Source organism: Callithrix jacchus, chromosome 5 (genome assembly GCF_049354715.1).
Source record: "Callithrix jacchus isolate 240 chromosome 5, calJac240_pri, whole genome shotgun sequence".
NCBI lineage: Eukaryota > Metazoa > Chordata > Mammalia > Primates > Cebidae > Callithrix > Callithrix jacchus.
The window spans coordinates 124,582,353-124,590,262 of NC_133506.1; positions in this window are offsets into that span (position 1 = coordinate 124,582,353).

A 7,910-nucleotide genomic window follows, 5' to 3' on the forward strand; every position below is an offset into this window, starting at 1 on the left:
CTAATCATCCAAACAGGAACCTAGAGATTTTTATAATATTCTTCTCCAGGATGGGATATGGAACTTATATCAGTCAGAGTTCTTTTTTTTTTTTTTTTTGAGACAAAGTCTCACTCTGTTGCCCAGGCTTGAGTGCAGTGGTACGATGTTGGCTCACTGCAACTTCTGCCTCCTAGGTTCAAGCAATTCTCCCGCCTCAGCCTCCGGAGTACTTGGGATTACAGGTGTATGCCACCACTCCCAGCTAATCTTTTTATTTTTAGAGACAGCGTTTCACTATGTTGGCCAGGATGGCCTCAATCTCTGGACTTTGTGATCTGCCTACATTGGCCTCCTAAAGTGCTGGGATTATAGGCGCGAGCCACTGCACCTGGTCCAGAGTTCTAATTTGCAAACAAAGAAACATAACCTAGATGTTCTAAGTAGAATCGGAATTTATTGATTATATACTGAATGACTCACAGAACTTCTGAGAAGGTATGAGAACAAGGCCTGGAGGCTGTACCAATTGGAAACATTCTCAAATTCACATTGATATGGTTTGTCTGTGCCTCCACCCAAATCTCATCTTGAATTGTAGCTCCCATAATTTCCACGTGTGTGGGAGGGACCAGGTGGGAGATAATTGAATCATTGGGGCTGTTTCCCCCATTCTGTTCTTGAGGTAGTGAATAAGTCTCACAAGATCTGATGGTTTTACAAGGGGAAACTCCTTTTGCTTTGTTCTCATTTTCTCTCTTGTCTGCTGCCATGTAAGACATGCCTTTTGCCTTCTGCCATGATTCTGAGGCCTCTCAGACACAGGAAACTGTGAGTCCATTAAACTTCTTTTCCCTTTTCCTTTCACCAAGTCTTGGTTTTTTTTTTTTTTTTTTTGAGATGGAGTTTCACTCTTGTTGCCCAGGCTAGAGTGCAATGGCACAATCTTGGCTTACTGCAACCTCCACCTCACAGGTACAAGAGATTCTCCTGCCTCAGCCTCCCAAGTAGCTGGGATTAAATACACACACTGTGAAAGTGCTCAGGTAAGGACACTATTGAGGAATCGTTCCCTGAGATATGAGTAGAAAAGCAGTTAATGAAACAATGCAGTCTTCACATTCTGTATATTTTCCCTGTGCATTTTGATACAAGTTCCAAATGAACATTTAGCAGCATGACGGCTTCCTGATTATTTGCTCATCTCTTACTGGTTGGTCGATGCACATAAATCCATGTGGAGACACAGCTCTGAGCATCCTCCTCCTTGACGGTGGATCAGAAGTGTCATCTTAGTTTCCAATATCCTGCCTGAGCTGAGAATTGCCCTGACTTTTCATTTCTCACTCTGTCTGCAGCATCTGTCTGCTTCTCAGAACACTTGCTTCCCTTGGCTTTTGTGAACTCCTTCCTCTCTGCGTTTGCCACCTGCTTTCTAAATGTTCCTTCTGGGCTCCCTTCCTCCTTTTAACCTCTCACTGTTAGCCTTACTCATGGTTCTATATTCAGCTGCCTTTCTTCTTCCCACTTCTTCTCTCTCAATAGCCTGTACGAGGAGGGGATGGATTCACTTCTATGGCTTTTTAATCAATAAGCTGATGATTTAAAAACCCTCAGCATTCTCTCTTTCTGTCTCTTTTTCAGACACATTCTTGCTATGTTGCCCAGGCTGGAGTGTGGTGGTATAATCATGGTACACTGCAGCCTTGAATTTCTGGGCTCAAGCCATGTTCCCACCTCAGCTTCCCATGCAGCTAGGACTATAGGTGTGCATAACCATGCCCAGCTAATTTTTAATTTTTTCTGTAGAGGAGAATCTCACTATGTTGCTCAGGCTGGTTTCAAACTCCTGACCTCAAGTGATCCTCCCTTCTCAGCTTCTCAAAGTGCTGGGATCACACACATGAGCCACCATGCCCAGACCTCAGCACTCTTAAATTTCCAACCAGCAAGGAAGCAACTAGACTGCTCTTTGTGGATGTCCAACAGTCCTTCAAACTGAACATATTCCAAATGGAATCCTTGCTTCTCCTCCTGTGTTCTCTGAATCAGTGAATAACAGCAGCATTAATTCATTATGAGTTGGAAATCTAGGTATCATCTTTGAGTCCTTCCTGTCTCCTCCTTATCCTTCACATCACTCCCTTGGTTCTCTCTTATTTTCTTAATATCTCTCAAATCCGCCCAGCTTCATTCACCTGCATCAAAATCATTCAGTGTTAGCTATCACCACCCCTTACTTGGATCATTGCAACAAACTTCTGGGAAGTGTTCAGGCCCCAGGTTCCAGAAAGCCCTCACAGTCCCTACTCCTGTCCTTGCTTCATTAGAACCCAGATGATAAAGTGTGACTTGGCCACAGCTCTTCCTTACATGAGGCCATTCAGTGAATCCCCATGGCTATAAGAAAATTTAACCTTCTAAGACAGGGGTTGGTAAGCTATGGCTCATGGGTTGAATCACCTGTTTTTATGCAGCATGAAAGCTAACAATAGTTTTTACATTTTTAAATTATTTCAAAACATCAAAGAATGCAACACATGAAAATTACATGGACTTTATCCAAAATATACAAAGAAGTCTTAAGCTCAACAAGAAAACAAACAACTCAATTTTTAAAATGGCCAAAATGGGGCCAGGCACAGTGGCTCACACCTGTAATCCTAGCTTTTTGGGAGGCCGAGGCAAGTGGATCACCTGAGGTCAGGGGTTTGAGACCAGCCTGGCCAACATGGTGAAAACCTGTCTCTCCTAAAAATATAAAAAATTAGCCTGGTGTGGTGGCAGGCACCTGTAATCCCAGTTATTCAGGAGGCTGAGGCAGGAGAATTGCTTGAACCTGGGAGGCAGAGGTTGCAGTGAGCCAAGATTATGCCATTGCACTCCGGCCTAGGCAACAAGAGCAAAACTTTGTCTTAAAAAAAAAGATATTTTGAATCTGGTTCTGAACTAAAGTTGAGTAAATTCTTTGCTAAGAAAAAAATGGAAATCCATTATCTTTATTGGCAACAGATTATCAGAGTAAACTGTTAACTTCTATGATTTATGATAATCAAGCTGGACTTGATCATACAAGTCAGTCTAATAATGTATTGGACCAAAATATAAACTTTATTGGTCAGATTCAGAAGCATTCATGCTCACAAGTTTTGGGAAAGTGAAAAATAATACAATCATCTAGAATTTTAAGAAATGGCCAAAAGATCTAAACAGACACCACCTTAGAGAAGACTCACAGATGGCAAACAAGCACATAAAAAGATGCTTAGCAGCACATGCCATTAGGGCATTGTAAATTAAAACAAGGAGAAACCACTACACATCTAACAGAATGTCCAAAGTCCAAAGCACTGACAATGCAAAATGCTGGCAAGGATGTAGAGCAACAGGAGCACTCACTTATTGCTGGTAGGAATGCAAGTATACAGCTACTTTAGAATCCAGTTTGGCAATTTCTTTTTTACAAAGTTAAAGGTACTTTTACCATGTGATCCAGAAATTGAACCCGGATAAATTAACAAGATTTGATGACTTTGACAGATTGACAAAAACAAAGAAAGTTACTGATCCTAGTTCAACAATCATACCACCCATGACACAAAGATCTGTGTGACAATAGCAAAGACGTGGAATCAACCCAAATCTCCATGAATGATAGACTGGATAAAGAAAATGTGGTACATGTATACTATGGAATACTATGCAGCCATAAAGAGGAATGAGATCATGTCCTTTGCAGGGACGTGGATGAAACTGGAAGCCTCATCCTCAGCCAACTAACAAAGGAACAGAAAACCAAACACTTCATGTTCTCACTTATAAGTGGGAGCTGAACAATGAGGACACATGGACACAGGGAGGGAACACCACACACTGGGGCCTGTTGGGGCGGCAGTGAGGGGAGCACCAGGATAAATAGCTAATGCACGCGGGGCTTAATACCTACGTGGTGGGCAGATAGGTGCAGCAAACCACAATGGCACACATTTACCTGTATAATAAACCTGCATGTTCTTCTGCACATGTATCCCAGAACTTAAATTTAAAAAACCCAAACATACACACATCTGAAAAAAACAACAACGCTATATTTTCATATTAAAAAAAAAAAGATCTGTGTGGGTGACTGACTCATCCCTACTTTTTTTAAAGCCTCAAATTCATGACAAAAGGTCAGCCTTGTTTAAAAACAGCTTAGGCCTGGGAGATTAGTATTCAGAGGAAGAACATTTTAGAAGAGGTTCATACAAATATCTGGACTTCACTGAACACATGCTTGTGATAGTTAATTTTGTGTCAACTTGGGTAGGCCATGCTACCCAGTTATTGGTCAAATACAAGTCTAGATGTTGTTGTGAAGGCATTTTTTTTTTTACATGTGATTATCAGTTAATTCAACAGACATTGAGTAAAGCAGATTGCCCTCTTTACTCTGTGTGGGCCTCACTCAGTTATAAGACTGAGGTTCCCTGAGGAAGAAGGAGTTCTGCCTTGGACTTGAGACTGCAACGTCAACTGTTTCTTGGCTCTAGCCTGCCAAGATTTTGGACTGTATATACCCAAAGAAAGACACATGCATGCTTATGTTCATTGTAGCACTATTCATAATAGCAAAGACATGGAATCAACCTAAATGCCCATCAATGGTAGACTGAATAAAGAAAATGTGGTACATATACACCATAGAATACTATGTAGTGATAAAAAGAATAAAATCATGTCATTTGCAGCAACATGGATGCAGCTGGAGGCCATTATCCTATGTGAATTAACACAGGAACGGAAAACTATCGCATGTTCTCACTTACAAGTGGGAGCTAAATATTGGTTCCTCAAGGACACAAAGATGGCAGCAATAGACACTTGGGACTGCTAGAAGGGGGAGGGAGTCAGGGGAGCAAGGATTGAAAAAGTATTGGGTACTATCCTTATTACCTGGGTGATGGGATCACTTATATCCAAAACCTTAGCATCACACAATATGCCCAGGTAACAAACCTGCACATGTACCTCCTGAATCTAAAATAAAAGCTGAATAAATAAATATGCTATTTTTGATGAAGATATGTTTTAGATTAGGATATTTTTACTCAGAACACTCTTTAGTGTTAGACCCAAGTTTGCCAACCTTCTGGTTTCTTGGTTAATATTTTCAATTAATGCTCAAGATAAACACCCTTCCTTAGTTTAAATGAACATTCACCAGAGAGAGAAGTAGGAAGACATTTTGGCATTTGGGTGTTTGCTGGAATTAGATTATGTCAGAAACCACAACTTCGGGTCCCCTAGGAAGCATAAATACTCAGTACCATTGTACACCATAAGCAGGTGGTAATGGACTTGAAATTGGAAATATGTAGATCTGTGGTTTGCCAATGGAAACTTTAGGTATAGGAACCACCAACAAATGGACCACTAAAGTATTCCTTCCTTTCATGTTTTAGCTTTCTTAGTTCTATTTCTGCTTACCACTCATATTTATTTTGCTTTTATGGTTTTTGGTATTGTTTCACAAACATCATAACAGCAATTATGAAATTTCTTTTTTCTTTTTTTTTTTGAGTGTCAAGGTCTTGCTCTGTGTCCCAGGCTGCAGTGCAGTGGTGAGATCATGGCTCACTGCAGCCTTGACTTCCTGGGCTAAAGCAATCCTCTCAGTACACGCATGTGTCACCACATTTGGCTAATTAAAACATTTTTTTTGTATACACAGCAGTCTCTCTATGTTGCCCAAGCTAGTGTGGAACTTTTGGGCCCAAGCAATCCTCCAGCCTGGGCCTCCTAAAGTGCCGGGATTACAGATGTCAGCCACCACTTAATGAGGAAAATTTACTTATAATCCCACTACTCTAGAAACGTATTTTTAAACTGAGTTTCTCAAGGGCACAGATCTTTGAGTCAAGAGCAGAAGGGCTCTGGAGAAGGGAAATCATACATAAACCACAGTGGAACAGATGTCATTTCCAAAACGTAATTTATGAATACCAACAAGTTGGTATTCTCACAGCAACACAGTGGCACTAAAAGGATATTTGCACCATTTTGAAAGCGCAGAGGCTATTTAGCTTTTCAGAACAGCTGTCTCAGTGAACTCTCCCCAGGCTCAACTGTCTACTGCCCATTTCCCTTTATGTCTTTTAAAGCCCCAGCATATGAGGATTTGGCACCTAGAACAAGGTTGAGTGTGACTGACACAGGAAACGGCCCGTGGCTGGACTGGCGCCTGCCTGCAGCTGAATGGGGACACACAGCCAGGACTCAGCAAGGAAGCAGCTGTCACTCAAAGCACTCAGCTCAATGTCACCAGTTTGCTTGTTTCCTTATTCTTAGTATCTTAACTGCACTTGAAAGGTAACACTAATGGTGGGACATAGTGTCACTCCGACTTAACCTTGTAGTTTGGGTTGCTCTGTAGGAAAAGGGAGAAGTGGGAAGTAAATTAACATTCATTTAATATATCCCACACTGTACTGAACACTTTATACATGTACATACACACACATAAATGTATATGTGTGTAAATATATATAATATACATACATACACACACACACACACACACACACACACACACACATATATATATATATATAGAGAGAGAGAGAGAGAGAGAGAGAGAGATTGATCTATCCTGCTGCAAAGGGAGAGCTCTATCTATTCTGCAAAGGAGAGTGGTTAAGATCACTGCTTGGGTTTAAGCCATGCTGGCTGTGTGGCCTTGGGCAAGTCACTTAACTTCTCCATGTCTCATGTTTTTTTCTGTACCAATAACAATATTACCTATGTCAAGAGTTATTATGAGGATTAAGTTAATTATGTGTAAAGCCCTTAGAACAGTACTTGGAACACAGTAAGTGCTATAAGTGTGTTTGCTGTTATTACCCTTATTAGTTAACTTCAACACAGTCACGTTCATCCTTTTACGACCGAGGAAACTGACACTCATGGAGATTAAGCCAGTTACCGGACATGGCAGAGCCTGAAACCAAACTCAGATTTATCTGACTGCAATATTTTCTTCCCATAACATGACCGGGCCTGCTCAATGCTATCACATTCCTTCTGCTGTTTGCCAGCGTAGGGTTCAGTTTATCAACCTTTCTCTGTACTGTCAAGAGTGAAATACCATATGACTGAGGCTCTGTCTTTAATCCTCCATTCCGCTCATCCCTGGAGAAGGGCCAATGGTCAACATTTGGGGAGTCAGTGAAAGGAGAAACTTCCCTCTGTTATTTCTTCCTGTAGGCCTGATTGCCCTTTTGATATCGCCTATGTGTCCCTGACTATCAGAAGGCAGTGAGTGACATAACTAAATCAAAGATATCATCTGATGGACAGTACCCTTAGAGCCTGATGGATTTGGGGGAGCACTCGGCCTCTGAAGCCAGTGCTGTCCAATAGGAATATAATGGGGGCCATCTCTGTAACTTTATAATTTTTAATAGCGACATTAAGAATTAAAAAACAAAGGTGAAATTAACTTTAATAATATTTTACCTAATATATAAAAATATTATTTCAATCTGGGGTCAGTGTAAACATTGAGATACTTTTCTACTTTTTTGTATTGTGTTGCGTTCATTAAACACACAGCCCTTGAAGTATACACAGTGTTACTACAGCATACGTGTGTACTTTGCTTTTTGGTATTGTGTTGAATCCATTATGAATTTTAAACACATAGCCCTATAAATATATACAATGGATACAATATATACAGCAGCCCCCAGCCAAACACTTGGATATGTGTCCTTGTTGGCTTTTCTTTATTCATTTAGAGACGTTATGCTTCTAAAACTGTACCCTGCCTCCCTTTTCTTCCTCCTCAGACAGATGCTCTGATGGTAAAAAAAAAAAAAAAAAAAAAAATGGCTGAAAGAGTAAAGTCGCTTTTCCTCCGAATTTCCCCCATTAGTGTAGCTTGTATGGAC